The sequence below is a fragment of the Suncus etruscus genome, chromosome 7 (assembly GCF_024139225.1).
Source record: "Suncus etruscus isolate mSunEtr1 chromosome 7, mSunEtr1.pri.cur, whole genome shotgun sequence".
Taxonomy (NCBI): domain Eukaryota; kingdom Metazoa; phylum Chordata; class Mammalia; order Eulipotyphla; family Soricidae; genus Suncus; species Suncus etruscus.
The window spans coordinates 67,218,334-67,236,634 of NC_064854.1; the positions used below are offsets into that span (position 1 = coordinate 67,218,334).

Genomic DNA, 18,301 nt, shown 5'->3' on the forward strand with positions numbered 1-18,301 from the left:
AAACTTTTTTTTTTTGGTTTTGGGCCATACCTAGCCATGCTTGCCCGACTTGGTGCTGGTGTCACTCCTGGTGGTGCTCCAATGACTGTGTACCAGGATTGAACCTGGGCTCCAGCTTGAGCTATCTAAATTAGTATTATTCTGAGAAGTAGTTCTTAAATTTTTATTTTGACTTAAATTTACAGATCTCTCTCTCTCTTCCTCCCTCCCCCGCCCCCCTCTCAAAAAACTCTTTTTTATCCTAAGGTTTCTTACCTGTCATCTTTTTTTTTTTTTGGTTTTTGGGCCACATCCAGCAGTGCTCAGGGGCTATCTGCTCCTGGCTCTCTGCTCAGAAATAGTTCCTGGCAGGCACGGGGGACCATATGGGACGCCAGAATTTGAACCAACAACCGTAGGTCCTGGATTGGCTGCTTGCAAGGCAAATGCCACTGTGCTATCTCTCCGGCCCCTACCTGTCATCTTTTCTAATTTCTGTTTAACCAATGAACAGAAATAAATAAATATAGTATTTATTTATTTATTTATTTATTTATTTATTTATTTTCTGGACTACACCTGGTGATGTTCAGGGGCCACTCCTGGCTATTCGTCCAGAAATCGCTCTTGGCCTGGGGGACCATATGGGATGCCAGGGGATTGAACCATGGTCCATCCTAGGTCAATTGCATGCAAGGCAAACACCCTACTGCTGTGCTATTGCTCCAGCCCTAAATGTGATATTTCAATACTCTTTATATTTTTTTGTTTGCCATACCTAGTTTTGCTCAGGGTTTACTCCTGATGATGCTTAGGGGATCATATGCAGTTGCCAGAATCAAACTTGGATTGGTTGCTTGCAAGGCAAGTGCCTAACCTGTACACTCTCTCCAACCCCTAGCAGCCCTTATAACATAAAAATCCAATAGCATAAAAAAGGGTGTTCAATGCTAGATAAAATTGAAACTGGGACAAAAAAGAACAACTCATATTGCTTTCTCTTTAAAGTTCTGTACATTTCTAATCACTTCAGAAATAGAATATCTCCTTATTCTGTACAAAACTGCATCCTTGGGAACTTCCCAAAATATTATTTACCTCAAATTTCAGTACAAACTAAGCACATGGTGATTATTCCATGGCCAGCTAAATATACATTGTACAGTGTCCGCTAACTACAGAATTCAATGAAATAGTAACCTGTGACATAGTATGTCTAAAACCCAAATATAAATAACTTTGTAAATCAAAGTGCTTTAATAAAATAAAAATACTGTAAATATAATAATCTCTGTTTACCCAATACATTAACCATAGTCTTGCAACTTGGCTAACCTGAATTTTATCCTGTTTATTCTCAAACTTGCTAATTATCAACATTCAGAAATACTAGTTCACACTAATGAGAGAATTGTTATATGAGATGCTACTGGACTTGTGGATTTTCTTTTTAGGATCAATTATAACACTTACATCAGTGAGAAGATAATTTGTGTGTTATTAGCATCTTAAATTATGTTAATTAGAATACAAATTTATCTCAGATTCTTTATTAACCTTACTTATTGACTATCAAGAGTACTGGCAAAATTCCATTGCATATTTTACAAGAATTAAAAGTTCAATTGTTAAATTAAAAGTGGCAGGCTACAAAAAAATTCATGGTCTTTTTTTTGTTTTGTTTTGTTTTTTTGGGCCACACCCGGAGGTGCTCAGGGGTTACTCCTAGCTGTCTGCTCAGAAATTGCTCCTGGCAGGCACAGGGGACCATCAGACCATCATGGTCTTATTTTTTTTTTTAATTTTTTTTATTGTAAGAATTTATTCAAGAGACAAAATTGATTAACATAATGAGGTAAACTAACATAACATAATATAGTAACATAACATAACATATAATATAATTGATATAATAATAATACATGTAAGTCAAAGAAAGTTTCTGATTAAAAACACAATTTTTTTGCATAATGGCTTACATATCTTTCATTGTAGTATTTTAGGTATATATTAACATTGAATCAGGGGAATATCCATCACCAACTATGTCCTCCCCCCCATTCCAGTTCCCTTTCTACAATCCATATACCTCACCATCATCCCCCGGGCTGCTAGAGTAGGTGGACCCCTCTTTGTCTGGCTTATCTGTTTGGTCCTGGAACCCTCCCTTGTTTCCCCCTCTATTTAAGAGGCAGAGCTAGAAAAATCAAGGTATGTGGTTTTGTTTGAAGGAAAGAAAAGCAATAGATTGGGGTACACAATAGAAGGAGAAAAAAAAAGAAGTAAAAAGTCAAAAAGGCTGAAAATGGTCAGAGTCCCTCTAGAGGCTTCCAACCTCAGTTTGAGAGAGGACATGAAAAAGGTAATTGAGATACCACAACAATACAGAAAAAAATATCGAATTAAATAACCGGTGAGCACTAAAGCAATAAAGACAGGCACCACACAATAGTCTCGGTTCTGAAATCAAATCATGCTTGAGTGCTAAAAGAAAGAGAAAGACAAGACAAAATAAAATAAAATAATATTGGAGACATCAACCGTAGTCTCCACACCAAAATAAAGACGTCAAAAAATTGATCAATCGATAAATAAACATGTGGAAAAATGATTGTTTTGTGCTTTTTTTTTCTCCTTTTCTTTATCCCCCTGCATAGGCACAGTAACTATTGGGGATATTGTAGAGGGAATTCCCTTGACCTAGGAGATACAAGGTTTCTTCACCCCTGAAGTATGCTGTGATGCCATTAACTCTAGACTCCTTGCATGATCATTTACTCTCCCCCTTGCTGCTTTCATGGTGTGTGGAGGACTTCTGCTTTGTCTTGGATGGTAAAATCAGACCTCTGTTTCTAGAGATCTTGGTGGCTGTGCAGCTCAGGGAATGGAGTTTATGAAGTCTTTCTTTGTGGTTCTAGCAGTTATGCTTCTTCAGTGTCATTTTAATCCATCTTCTGTAGTTGGTGTTCTTGGTCGTTATGTTGCTCCTAGAACGGAGCCTGGGATAAAGTCTTTCGTTATGTTTCAGGAAGACCCGTTCAGTTGCGGTTGTCTCAGTCAGACTTCTGGAATTGGAGCTCTTGTTTGTTGAACAGATCGTATACCAAAAGCTAGGCTAGAGCTTTTTGTTGCTGTTGTTGTTGTTGTTGGTCCCTGATGCGTACTGTCCAGTCTTGGTTGCAACAACCAGTCATCTATATATAGTGATCTTGGCTTTTGCACAGATCAAAGGGTGACCTGGTTTCTGATTTTGTCTTATTGATAGCTGATGAGGAAGGACAACTTGCTCTTAGATCAAGTTGTTCCCATTTCCTCATTGTCAGGTTATCAATTTAGAACTGGCTCATGTTGGTGTCAGAGCAGCATTGTAAATGCCCTGGAGGGGATTTGGTTCCTGGAGCTGTTGTGGAGAACTCTGTCGTATCTATGTCTGGGATCCAGGAGTTAAGGCTGAACAGTTAGTGTCTAGTTCCCTGGAGCCTAAGTTGTTTCCACATGACATACATTCAGGGTGGGAGATGTCCCTGTGTTGTAAACAAGTATGAGTTCTTATCTCTAGTAGATAAGAGCTTGTTTTTATACATACAATTTCCCCTTTGTTTAATATGTCTTTGCAGGAGGAAGTGGTGCTACATTTATATTGCTGGTGGATTTGGGGGGTGGAGAGAAAAGAAACCAGACTCCCGACAAAAACTAAGAATATATATGCTCACACATATCTAAAGGAAAAAAAAGTTTCTTTTAAAAAAAAAGATTAAATAAAAGATGTAATTAAAGGGATAAAGTGGGGTCAGGAGAGATAGCATGGAGATCAGGCGTCTGTCCTTCCTGTACAAGGGCAGTGGCTCAGAACCTGGCATCCCACATGATCCCCCGTGCCCACCAGGGACGTTCTCCAAGCAGAGCCAGGAGCACCCTCTGAGCGCTGCCAGGAGTGACCCAAAAGAAAAAACAAATCAAATCCAATAAAAAACTAAAACAAGACAAAACAAACAAAAGAAACTAACAAGAATAAAAAAGAAAAGAAAAAAGAAAAAAATAAAGAAAAAGGGGAGAAAGTGATACAGGAGATCACTTTACATTTGGGGAGAAACAGGATAAGAGGTAGTGTTATATAGGTCTATACTTATGATGAAAGAATAGGGTCCCCCTTGTCTTTTGAGATTTCCTTGTGAGGTGTGGGGTCCAGGCAGGGAGGTCTTGGGTAGAGTTCTTGCAGTGGGGGTCCTTTGGAGCTAGTTCAGGTATCAAGCCACAGTCCACATTAGGGAGAGGTGATTAGGTGATTAGGTGTTGGTTATATTTTCTTGCTGGGAACGAGGTGAGAGCTTGAGTGGGTGTCTCTTCACGTGGGTAGTGGGTACTGGCTTGTTGTGGTAGGACGTCTTTTTTGGTGCCTAGTGGATTAAGAGCTGAGGGTGAAGAGTTAGAGTGTGGTGGGGATATCGGGGGTGGGATTGAGGGGTGAAGGAATAGTTGGATTTCTGAAGGAGGGAGAGGGGATAGTATATGGGAGGGGTTACATAGGGTATAGGCATGAGTTGTTTGTGGTTTAGGTTTGTCCCTTAAGGAGAATTCTTGTCTCTGTGTGCTCCTGCACACATATAAACATATAGAAGTTAGCTTAGGTGTATATTAATGTAGAGAGGTGTGGAATGAAAGAGGTGTGTTGAGTACTAAGTATAGTACTTGTAAGTAAAGGAAACTAATAGATCAACTTTTGGGTATGTATAGGTTTTGTGTCTTGAGTACTGACCATTATGTTAGTGAGGTTCTATCTATATAGGTGTTTACCCTTTTCAGTTTTGTCGACAGCATCCTATATGTCAGCATTCCTTTCCTATAAAGGAGGTAACCATGTGGTTTTTATTTGACATAGATTGAGTTGATGATAGTGAGGAGGAGAAGGTGGAAGAAGAGGGAGACAAGAAGAGAGAATAGGAAAAACAAGACAAAACAAAACAAACCAACTATCAAACACCAAAAACAACAAAAATATGAAGTAATGAGAAGAGAGGCTATAAGAGCAAGGGCATGTTAGTTTGGTTGAAAGGGTTAGATGCTTGGGCCCTGTGTTAAAATTCTGTAGGTTTCAGTTGTTGCTTTGGTGATCTGGCTGGTCCTGTGCTTCAGGTCCTAAAAGAAGGCATAATCTAGAGATAAAGGGTATGTTAAAGAGTTTTATCTGGCCATTTTCATGCTTCAAGCAGAGTATAGTGCCTCGTGTGACTGAGCACCTAGGTACCACCATAGGATGTTCACACTTTGTATCCAGGAACCCCTGGTGCCGCCTCTGGAACCTCACAAACGCAACGTGGGGGAGGGGCGGAGGCAAAGGACAGTCTCCCACCTGGTGCCGCCTCTAGAAGCCTCACAGATGCGACAGGGGGAAGGGGAAGGGGCGGAGGCAAAAACCATGGTCTTCTTTTATATAAATAATGATGGAGAAAAAATAGACATTACATGACTGAAACCAAATCACAATCATATTTGTAATTAAGATGTGTAAATAAAAAAAAAGATAATTCTGAAAAAAAACTAAATAATTCTAGAAAACTCCAAACTCTTGAATTCAGTGGTCAATTTTTGACTAATAAGATAAAATGGTATTAAACAATAAATTCCACTTACATACTGCTATTCCATGTAAAATGTATTTGCATTTTTTATACAAATGATTGTGAAACTATGTATGTATTAATAATAAAGTTATGAAGCTATGTAAAAAAAGATGTCCATCAAATTGTAGTTAAAAGGTACTTTAATGGGTGCTTATTTAAGATATTGAATAGAATGCTCTTTAGACATATTTAAGATCATTGTAATTAGAAATGAATCAAAAAGTAATTGATACATTTTTGTATTTTTCAATATAACAATATTTAAAATATAAAAAAATAATCCCATTCACAATTATGCCACAGAGTCAACTTATCTAAAAGAGTGAAGGACCTATATAAAGAAAACTACAAAACTCTGTTTCAAGAAATAAGAGGACACAAGGTAATGGAGACATATATCCTGTTCATAAATTGGGAGGATTATTTTTTTAATCTTTTAAAAAATATCTTTAAGCACCATGATTACAGACATGATTGTAGTTGGGTTTCAGTCATATAAAGAACACCCTCCATCAGTGCAACATTCTCATCACCAATGCCCCAAATCTCCCTCCTTCCAGCCTCTGCCCTGGCCTGTATTTGAGACAGGCTTTTTTCTTCCCGCATTTATTCACATTGATGGATTGGGAGGATTAACATCATTAAAATTTCAATAGTCCCCTAACCACTGTACATATTTAATGCACTTCCTTTAAGGATACCAGTAACATTTTTCAAATAAGTGGATCTAACACTCCTGAAATTCATTTGGAAAATTAGCACACACGAATAGCTAAAATAATGCTTAGGAAAGTTAAGATGTAAGGCATCACTTTCTCCAACTTTAAATTTTACTAAAAAGCAATAGTCATTAAAACAGCATGATATTGGAATAAAGACAGACCCTCAGATCAATGGAATAGACTTGAGTATTCAGAGAATGACGCCCAGACATAAAATTAATTAATATTCTATAAAGGGGCAAAAAACACAAAAGTGGAATAAGGAAAGCAAAAAAAACAAGTAGGCGTTTGCCTTGCATGCAGCTGACCTAGGACGGACTATGTTTAGTTCCCTTGGCGTCCCATATGGTCCCCGAACCTGGCGCGATTTCTGCGGGTATAGCCAGGAGTAACCTCACAGGGTGTGGCCCCCAAAAAACAAAAAAACCCAAAAAGAATAATTCAAGTACAATTAATCTGTTTAAGATGGAGTTTGGTGCATACTTAAAAAAAAAATAAAGGTACAGTGAATAAACAACATTATAGTAGTTGCAGTATAACACAATGGTTCACAATTTGTGTGTGTGTGTGTGTGTGTGTGTGTGTGTGTGTTGTTAAGGATTAAACCTAAGACAAAGATGTAAGGATATACTTTACTACAAAACCACATCCCTATCATACAGCTTAATAATAATTTAATTATTTGTATTTATTGTAAAAGTACTAATAAATTCTAGTTATAATATCCATCAGCACACAGCGACAATTTTTGATGAGATCTTTTAAGATCTATTCTTTAGAAGGCTCAACATGCCAGGACTTCTGGGTGTCTTCGACTGGTATGTTGGGGGCTCTGGGCAGGACAGCTAGCCATAGGTCCCTGGGCTGACTACTTAGTCCAGGGGACTGAGATTCCCCCATGCCAGAGTGGTCTTTAGGGCCACGCCTGGTAAATCGGGCCCTGGGGGAAGGGTGGGGGAGAGAAATTCCTCCCCTATGCATACTGGACCCCATTCAGGTGTTCTTTTCTTCCTAGTATTCATTTTCAAAAGCGCGTGGGCGCAAATGCGCCCGTGCGACATTTCTACTTTTTAACAACAGCAAAAAATATTCTTAATTCTTGACTGTTTCTAGGGAAAAAATGGAATTCCCTTGATTTGGAGGATAATATTCAAATAGGTCTGTAAAATCAGTTTATATGTAGATGTGACTTCCTATACAGTGGTCCTCTGCCAAGCCTAATCCATAAACAATTCATCTATACAATGTATATAGCCCTTCTGATATATTTCCCCTCCTCCACACCAGAGCCCCTTCTACTCCGTCATCTCCCAATCGGGATTCATTATCTTCCCCTTAATTAACCCTCTTAACCCTCAGTTCTTCAATTTGTTAGGCACCAAGACTGACCTCCTGCCCCAACAGATTCTGCCCTTTCGCCACCCCTACAAAGCTCATTATTACTCCTTAACTCTCTCATCCCCAACCATCTGTACCCCACATTTACCCTTTTTAACTTCAGTACTACACAGTTCTAATCACAGACCAAAGTCGTGCATTGGATTTAACAACCCCCAACTGTATCAAAAGACATAAAATGGACACATAAGTCTTTTGAATATTTTATGTGTATTTTCTTTAACAGCTATAACTTTTTCTAAATATTCTTCTCCTATGACGATTCTACCCAATTTTTATCTTGTCTACTCTTTGTGAGCTGTTCAATAAGAAATTTTGGTGAAAGAGTCCTCAGTTTAATGCTTATGATTGAACCATGTCATGGGGATTGTTGGACTTGTTCTCATGGCCCCCATATGCGCCGATAATGCCATGTGGCATTGTTCTTTGTTTGCATAGGCACATTAAAATGGGAAAATACTATACATATAAATAAGTTCTTATCTACTAGAGATTGGAACACACAAGTCTCGTAGTGCAATGGGACCTTACACCCTGAACATTGATATAATGACCAGGCACAGGCCTCAGAAGAATGGGCATCCTCCATTCACCCCTGAACCAGGGAAGCTATCTATGAAACATCCAAGGTTTTTTATAACAACACCTGGAAGCAATCCTCTGCCAGGGAACACCCTACCATGGCTCTGACATCGACCTGCTCAAAAGAGACTTCCCTTAACACTAAGAAGACTTGACAACAACAACGACCTGCTTACAGGACAGAGTTCTCTGCATTGCCCTTTAATTGAGAGGTGAAACAAGAGGATGCTCTGCACCATCCTGACTGCAATACAGGATATGCAGATTCCAGGATCTTTAATACAGAAACATGATACCAACAACAGAGACTGTGTGAAAAATAAAAGTGTATTGGCACTACAGACAATGACCTGGACTGGACAAACTAGTTTGCCTGGAGCCTAGAGTTGGTCTTATGCCAGGAAACTTCAGGGGTAGGGTCTCCTTGTATTTAGGCCAAGGCTTTTCCTTTCCATGTCCCTCATATTTTGGTGGGCCTATACAAACAATAATTGCCACTCTAACACCTTTTTTACTATGCTCCTTTGACTCTAATCCTTAAGAAAAACAACCCTCTTAAACTTTTGAGGTTCACTTAAACTAATATGCATATGCATGGAAATGTAAAAAAGTACTTTGCCTTCAATGTTTAAGGAGTTACATAACTCTGTAGAAATTTCATCTGTTGTTTTTCCTATAACTGTAATCCTTTGAAGTTATATTTGGTACTACACTTCTTTTGACTATCGTAATTAATGTTTTTCTATTTTAGTTTTTAATATTAGGAATCGATGTTGTATTACATTAATGTTTTGCTTTCTTGACTTTAGGTTTGTGAGTTAGATATTATTGTCTATAATTTCCTAAATGATATTTTTGTCTGTTCTCAGGGTTTTTTGCTGGGCGCATCATAGGCAAAATACTAGGTTTATAGAAGGTTCCATCCATTTTGGATGGGCCCTCAAGTTGTTTATTTACACAGGGAGGGTCTCTGCCTTAAACATTTTGTTTTGGTTTGTGACTTAAGCTCCCATCTATAAATAGTCTACATCAATTTCAGACATCTTATGGACTTCAGACAGGATTAAGAACTTGGACTAAGTTCAGATACCTATTGATCATCATTGCAGTGGCTCCCCACTGTGCAGAGGGTGTATGAGCCTCTTCTTCTGAAATAAAGGCCTAGTTCAATGCCCTCAAAGATGGGCTTTCTGGTCTACCTGAACTTGAATGAAAATGGAGCTGGAGATATAGCATGGAGGTGAGGCGTTGGCCTTTCATGCAGAAGGTCATTGGTTCAAATGCTGGTATCTGCCAGGAGCGATTTCTGAACGTGGAGTCAGGAGTAACTCCTGAGCACTGCCAGGTGTGACCCAAAAACCAACAACAACAACAACAAATAAAGAAAAGGTGCTTCTCCTTGCCTGCTACACAACCTTTCTGGTGTCTCTTCGAAAGATCTATGTACGTCTTAGATTTATCTTGTCAGGAGCTTGTAGTTGATTCCTTGATACATGTTTCTGGTTTTAGACACCCTGTGCTTAGGTTAGAAGTTTTTCTTTACATTTTCCTGTGATGCGCTTATGCAAACAGCCGCTCTTTTATTAGTGACTAATTTTTCTTTTAATAATTGTAGACAATATTGTTTGTTTACTAAAAACAAAAGGGGGAATTGTTGTGTATGTAAATATTTTGGGGGATTACTATGTTGCTCACCCTAATCTGATTAGGTGATTGTGCCCTACCCTAGGGTGTGACCTGGCATTCTGCCCCCACCCTAGGGTAGGACCTGATTCTGCTTCCACCATTGGTTGGTATCTGATCCCACCATGGGGTGGGACCTGACTCTGGAGTATAAGAACAAGGGTCTGTGGAAGGCGGGGGCTTTTGCTGGCTGGAACTGAATCTGAGTCTTTGGACTTCAGTTTTGTCCATCCAAATAAAGCAAATATTTCCACGAGCCTGATTGTCTGCGAGCTGTTTACCCGCCGTTTCACCTCAGAACCGTGGGCTAGACGGTTATGTAGCAGGTCAGCCCCTGAAGAGGTTGACTGATGGTGGGATGGAGAATGAGGCCCTTTTCTTCCAGCTCGGAGCACGCGTCTGCCACCCTGTCTAGCCCACGGTTCATAAAATCAGGGGGGATTCCCATCCCCAAATTGCCCTCCCTACCCCTCCGTTTTTGTCCTACCTCCCATTTCCTCTTCCCTCACCCCCAGGGCGGCTAGAATATGTGGTCCCCTCTGTATCCAACCCACTACTTAGTAGTCTTGCACCTGTTTGGTCTTGATGCCTCCCTTATCTCCCCCTCTAACTGTAGGTAGGACTAGCTAGTTCAAGTTGCGTGGTTTTGCCTGAAAAGGAGGAGATAAATAAACTGGGGTAAGAGTCTAATACTCCCAAAATGGGTGGAATCTTTCTAGAGGCTCTCATCATCGATTTGGGAGATGAAGGAGAGAAAGAAGGTGAAACACTCCACCAGTACCAAAAAGAGTGTCAATTATCCAGTGAGGACTCCAGCTATATTGATAAGCACCACAAAAAAAACAGATGAAAAACAAAGCAAAACAAACAAACAAACAAACAAAAAACAAAACAAAAACAAACAAACAAACCAAAAACACGCCATGGTCTTGAAATAAGAAACATGGCATAGCACATAACGAAGGAAAAGAAAAGAATAGAAAAAAATAAGTATAATTGGGGACAATGATTTCAATAATCTCACCCAAACAGAGAAATCGACCAAAATAGATAGGTAAATAAAAATAATAATAACAATAATAAATGAAGGTAAAAGATATATATATGTATATATATATACATATATACATAAAATACCAAGGTTTTGTGCTTTTTGCATTTTTGTTTTTTCCCCTCCTGCCCAGGCACAGTAAATATTGGGGTCATTCGAAAAGGAATTCACATGGCCTAAGAAATATGGGGTTTCTCCATCCTTGGAGTATACTGTCATGGGATCAGCTCTAGACTTTGCTCAGGATCATTTATTCTCCCGGTGGTGATTTTTGGTGTGTGGAAGACTTCTGTTCTGTCCAGGGTGATACACTCAGAGCTCTGTGTTTAGAGGTCTCAGTATCTGCACAGATCCTGAGGTAGGACTTATGGTGAAGTCAGTCTTTGTGGTTCTAGAGGTTCTGTTACCTCAGTGTCGTTTTAGTCCATCTTCTGTGGTTGGTGACCTTGGTCTTTGCACTGAACCTAGGATGGCACCTAGGTTAGCGTCTTTCTTTGTGCTTCCAGAAGGCCCATTCTGTTGCAGTTGTAACATGCATTTTTTAACAAACTCCTTCTGTGAATGGTTTCCCGCCTTAGCAATTATCTCACTAACCATGTAACTAGCTTCAACTGATGCAACATTCTCTTTGGTTGCTTTCTTGAAAAAATCTTGTTGCCTCATTAGACATGCTTTAAGACTGGCAACCCGCTTGGTTCTCTCATTTCCTTGATATTTTGCACATTCCTTAGCATGTTTAGCTGAATAATGGCGTTTCAAGATGTATTCCTTGTGCATTGCAACTTTCTCTGAGCAAATAAAACATGTGGGGATGCCCCTGTGCTCAACAAAGAAATACTGTGTCTCCCACTTTTTCTGAAATTGTCTGTGCTTGTCATCAATCTTTCTCTTCACTGCAGGCTTTGATAAAGTCATGATGAAGGTATGACAAAATCTACTTCTGTAATCAACTTCTCTCCCTTCTCTCCCTTAGGCCTCCGATAATGCAAGGGACAGCGAGCAGGAGCAGCGGAAATGAGGTCTGCGCTAGGCGCAAAGTATTCGCGATCATTCGTTTACCGAATATTCGCAATAAAAAATCGCATTAGTAAGAAAAAAAATCGAATTTCTTCCTGGCCTTTTGGCTAAGATCAAGTGTAGTATCTATTCTTATCAGTTTAATATCTGATACATTGTCTATCCAACGAATATATATTTAATGGATTTTTGGCACTAGGAACTGGAATAGGAGCTTGCTCCGTCCATTCCACGCATCAACCTGGTATTGTAGTACCTCCAGGAACGGTGCACTCTCCCGGGGGGAATAGTAAAAAAAAAAAAAAAAAAAAAAAGAAAGAAAAGAAAAAGAATCGCAAAAAATTGCATTAAACATTTACATACCCCGAACGGAAGTGCTTGGGGTATGCGAATGTTTAATGCAATTTTTTTTTTACTAATGCGATTTTTATTGCAATTATTCAGTAAGTGAATAATCGCTAATGCTGCAATATTTGAAGGCCGGCCATGGGCCACAAAATGTTGTACGGAGGGCCGCAAACAGCCCTCGGACCGCGAGTTTGAGACCCCTGACATAAAGCCATGTGTATATGCGTTCAAAACAATTTGAGGACGATTAGCCACTGATTTCAACAGAATGAGGTGGTACACCAGTTGCTACATTAGGTGAGTAAAATATACAAATCTCTACCAATGAAAATTAAAGATTTCATATGCAAATGGATCTTTGTCACTGAAGAAATAGTTTAATTTTCCTCAGGCAATATTCATTTGAGATTTCTATATTTTGGAAGTTTAGGAACTGTTAGTATGCATTGTTCTTGGCAACAGAGGGGGAAAAAAGCTGGGAACAACTAGATGCTGAAAACAAAAAGAATTTGAAACATTGTAAGTGAGTTACTTACTGCAGGTAGAAAAAGGCAAAGCCTGGGTTGTTTGGCCTTTTCTTGAATTGTCTATTGCAGAGAAAGGATTCTAGCCTTTACCTCACCTATCTTTTTTTTACAAGTAGATCACAACATGAAAGTGATTATATATAATTTTTAGTGTCATAATTGTTTCTTTTGTCAATCAGACAACTAAGTGTACTTTTGTAGGAAATAATTTGAGATATAAGAATGAAAAAAAAATCACCAGTGGAAAAGTGCTTCTCTAGATTTTGGAATAAACTCTGTGATTTGTGTAATCACCAACTTTGTGTTTATTCGGAGTGCATTTCAGAGGTCTCTTATAGGTGAATTTTGAAACATGTGGAGTCTGAGAATATGGGAAGATGCCTTCTGCTATCTCTGTGCCAGTTACTGTAACTGGGAAGGGCTGAAAGAAAATATTTATGAACAAATGCCCAGTTATTTGAAGTGGTTATTATTTTCTATACTCACTTTGTCTACATACACTAACCCACATAACATTCTGGTTGAAATTAAAACCTGCTAATTGAAGGCTTATCCCAATCCTGTGACTGCTACATTATGAAGCATAGATTTAATGGTAGGTGTGACACCACTGACACACACTTCTCAGGTGCTGGAAATATTTCTATTAGTTAGGATTTCTAGGAAGATAATAGAAATTTTTGACTTGAAAGACATTATTAATTTAAGGTATTTGTGGTAGCCAGTCACTAAGCTGGTTCTCAATAAAACCCTTTACTGGTACTCACACTTTTGTTCATTCCATTCCTACTGCTTGTGTGAGCAGAGGCATAAGGAAAAAAATGTGATTTGTCACTTCTGAGGTGAATAATTGTGTAGCTTCTCTCTTGGGCTAAGAGAACAGTGGTCAAGAGATTGATTATACACTTTCTGCCTGATTCAGGTCAAGAAGATACTTAGGTACAGAGTGGTTAAGGTAGTGAGTTTGAGAAGTTACCTTTTTCAGATCCCACCAATACAAGAACATTGGAACACTAAAGCAGATCTTGGGAACAATAAAGAACAACATATAACATAGAGAAAAGAAAAGAAAAGAAAAGAAAAGAAAAGGAGTAAGTAGACTGTGTCTTTGCATAAGGAAATACTGAGAGACCAGAGCTATATTCCAGCAGGTTGGGCTTTTGTCCTGCAGGCAGTTGACCTGGGGGTACATCTCTGGCACCCCATATCGTCCCCACTCCTAGAGCCCCATCAGGAGTGGTCCCTGAGCACAGAATCTGAAGTAATTCTGAGCACCTGTCTGGCTAATACGCAAAAGAAAAGAAAGAGAGAGCAAGAGAGAGAGAAAAAAAGAAAGAATATTGAAAGACAAATAAAAACCAAAATAGAATTATGTATGAGAAGAAAATTACTTCAGGTAATGGTTTTCATCAGTTCCTTAATAAAGAAAAAATAAGTGTGCCTCAGGATTCTACTGGTAGATTTTTGCATAGAAACATGTTAATGACTTAATATATATATAGTGAGTTCTAGAATGCAAATTTCCACAATTTAGAAATTTAACTATTCATGGGCAGAGGTGATAATTCAAAGGTTAGAGCAGATACTTTACACACTGGAGTCCTGAGATCTATACCTGACTGTGAGTAGCACCCTAGTACTATTAGATGTGCCCCCCCAATAAATCTAGTTTCTCTCAAGAAATATTTTTACTCCTTTTATGTTTGGGGGCACACAGGTTGTACTCAGGAGCTACTCAAAGTTCTATGTTGAATTGGACCTCCAGCCTGAGAAGTCTGCAGTCCAGCCTGTTGAGCCAGCTTTTTGGCCCTGTATCTTTTTGTTAGAATTTTCTTTCACTCAGAACCTAAGAAGGAAAAAAAAAATCTAATCCCATTAAAAATGGGGAGAAGAAATGAACAGAGACTTTCTCAAAGAAAAAATACCAATGGTCGAAAGGCACATGAAAAAAGCTTCATCATCAGGGAGATTCAAATCAAAACAAAAATGAGGTACCATTTCACATCACAGAGACTAGCACATGTCAGAAAGAACAAGAACACTACAAGCTCACTACATGATGCTCACCACAAAGAGTGATGAGTGCAGATAGAGAAATAATTACATTGAGAATTGTCACAACAATATGAATGAATGAGGGAAGTATAAAGCCTGTCTAGAGTACAGGTGGGGGAGGGGGTGGGAGGAGGGAGATTTGGGACACTGGTGAAGGGAATGTTGCACTGGTGAAGGGGGGGTGTTCTTTACATGACTGGAACCCAATTACAATCATGTTTGTAATCAAGGTGTTTAAATAAAAATATTAAAAAGAAAGAAAATAATTTTATTTTATTATGATAAATGATTTATATAAAAGTAAATAATTTACATAAGAAAAGAACAAGAACAATAAGTGCTGGCAGGGATGTGGAGAGAAAAGAATTCTCATTCACTGCTGGTGGGAATGTCGTCTAGTCCAGCCCTTAAGAAAAACAATATGGAGATTCCTCAAAAAACTGGGAATTGAGCTCCCATATGATCCAGCTATACCACTCCTAGGGATATACCTTATGAACACAAAAACATAACACAAAAATACCTTCCTTACACCTATATTTATTGCACTGCTATTTACAAAGCCAGACTCTGAAAACAACCCAGATGCCCGACAACAGATGAGTGGCTAAAGAAACTGTGGTACATTTACACAATGGAATACAATGCAGTCATCAGGAAAAATGAAGTCATGAAATTTTTCTATATATGGATAGGCATGGAAACTATTACGCTGAGTGGAATAAGTCAGAGGGAGGGAGAGACCCAGAATAGTTTCACTCATCTATGGAAGTTAAGAAAACTAGAAGACATTATTGTAATAATGCCCAGAGATAATAGAGATGAGGGCTCGAAGGACCTGCACATGATATATATAGCTCACCACAAAGAGTGGTGAGTACAGTTAGAGAAGTAACTACACTAACAACTATCATGACAATGTTAATAAGTTAGAGAAGTAGAATGCCTGTCTCGAATACAGACAGGGGGCTGGGAAAGAGGGTGATAGGGGACATTGGTGGGGGAATGTTGCACTTGTAAAGGGGGAGTTCTTTTTCTTTTTCTCTCTCTCTTTTTATTTTGGTTTTAGGGCCATACCCATTGACACTCAGGGGTTACTCCTGGCTAATTGATCAGAAATTGCTCCTGGCTTGGGGGACCATATGGAACACCGGGGGATGGAACTGTGGTCCATCTAAGTAAGCTACGTGCCAGGCAAATGCCCTACCGCTCAGCTCCAGCTCCAGCCCTGAGAGTTCTTTTATTTCTTTTAATAAAGAAAACTTTATTTAGAGCCAAAGAGATAGCACAGCTGTAGGGCGTTTGCCTTGCACGCAGCTGATCAAGGACAGATTGGTTTGAATCCTGGCATGCTATATGGTCCCCTGAGCCTGCCAGGGGTGACTTCTGAGCACAGAGCCAGGAGTAACCCCTGAGTGCAGCTGGGTGTGACCCCAAAACCAGAAAAATAAACAAAACAAAAACACCCCAAATCCCCAAAACAACAACAACAAAAACCCAAAAACAACCTAAAAAACTTTATTGATTAATTGATTGGTTGGTTTTTGGGCCACACCCAGCAACGTTCAGGCCCCACGCCTGGCTTCTGCACTCAGAAATTGCCCCCGGCAGGCTGGGGGACCATATGAAATGCCAGGAATTGAACTGGGTCTCTCCAGGGTTGGCCACATGCAAGGCAAATGCCCCAGTGCTGTGCCATCTCTCCAGCCCTTGGTGGGTGGGTGTGTTCTTTTTATGACTGAAACCCAACTACGACCATGTTTGTAATCATGGTGCTTAAAATATTATTTTATTAAAAAAGAATTCTCTTTCACTAACTGTGAAAGAAAAGCTTTGGTTTTTTTTGTGATATTAGACAAAAAGCTTACACTTCTCATTCAAGGACATTCTGCCCAGGATGTATATGATAGCTTCAGAAAGTACTAACAGAAGACTACTTTCACAAATATTTTTTTTTTCTGTCAATGCAATGCAACAAAGATATTACCAGACTATGTCAGGAAGTGTCAGGAAGCATTATCATTGTGGTAAATTATAATCAAACTCTGGCTGAAGCCAGATCATCAATATGGAAAATTAGGAAAAATGTTAAGTACAGTGCTAGGCATTTTGTAGAAACACCAAAAAAATGTCATCTGGGGAACGCTAAGAAAAACATAAAGAAAAAGGAGCCATTGGAAATAAGTGTAAATGAATATTTGTATAAATTAGTCAAATATAAAATGTTGATAACTTGAAATTAATGCTTCTTGGGAAAAAACATCACTTTGTCAATGCAAGAGACTATCAAAACCACTTTGTGAAAATGCCTTTTTGAGGTGAGAGAGAGAGAGGGAGGGAGAGAGAGAGGGAGAGAGAGAGAGAGAGAGAGAGAGAGAGAGAGAGAGAGAGAGAGAAAGAGGGAGAGAGAGAGGAGGAGAGAGGGAGAGAGAGAGAGGGAGAAAGAGAGAGAGAGGGAGAGAGAGAGAGAGCTTGTCTTACATGTAGCTGGCTCATTTTAATTCTTGGTACCCCATATGTCTCCTGAGCACCTCAAGCACAAAGCTATAGGTAACAGCCAGGCACTTGCTGTCTGGCCCAACTCCCATGTTTTTGTGGACCTTAAGCAGATCATCTGAAAACAGTCCTACCAGACCAGAGGGTCTAGGACCTGTAGAGTTGAAGGAAGGAGCAACATAAAGGATTCTCTATCTTTTCTTTTTTTTTTTTTTTTTTTTGGTTTTTGAGCCACACCCGGAGTTGCTCAGGGGTTACTCCTGGCTGTCTGCACAGAAGTAGCTCCTGGCAGGCATGGGGGACCATATGGGACACCGGGATTCGAACCAACCACCTTTGGTCCTGGATCGGCTGCTTGCAAGGCAAACACCGCTGTGCTATCTCTCCAGGCCCAGATTCCCTATCTTTAAGAGGAGCAGAGTGCTTGGTACTAGATGTGCTTTTCTACTCAGTGGCTACTTTAATTCATTAGTTTGTTTGTTTTTTTTTTTTCATGCCCAGTAATGCTCACTGCTGGCAGTGCTTGGCAACCATCAGTGGTGCCAGAAACAAGTTCCAGCTGGTCATCTGCAAGACAAGTACTGGGTATATTATCTCTGAAGCACAACTACTTTTTACTTATTTAAAATATTTAAATAAAAATCATTTTTATTAAGGCACTGGGGTTTATAATACTGTGAATTACACTTTTCATGCATACATCATTCTAATACCAAATCCTTCACCAGACATTCCATCTTCCTCCTCAAGTGTCCTAAGGACTTAGACTACTTTGAGATAAGAGCTGGGTAGTTATCATTGGCCTGAAATGGAAGGAGATTC

At 39.3% G+C, this 18,301-nt stretch overlaps 1 protein-coding gene and 1 non-coding gene across 2 annotated transcripts in view; one reads left to right on the forward strand and one right to left on the reverse strand.

Moving 5' to 3' along the window:
• The window catches only part of KCNQ5 (potassium voltage-gated channel subfamily Q member 5), a 722,711-nt gene that overhangs the window by 95,446 nt on the left and 608,964 nt on the right, over window positions 1-18,301 (reverse strand).
• LOC126014913 (U2 spliceosomal RNA) lies at window positions 12,141-12,331 on the forward strand. The gene has a single exon (XR_007497861.1). It is a non-coding gene; the product is annotated as a U2 spliceosomal RNA (small nuclear RNA).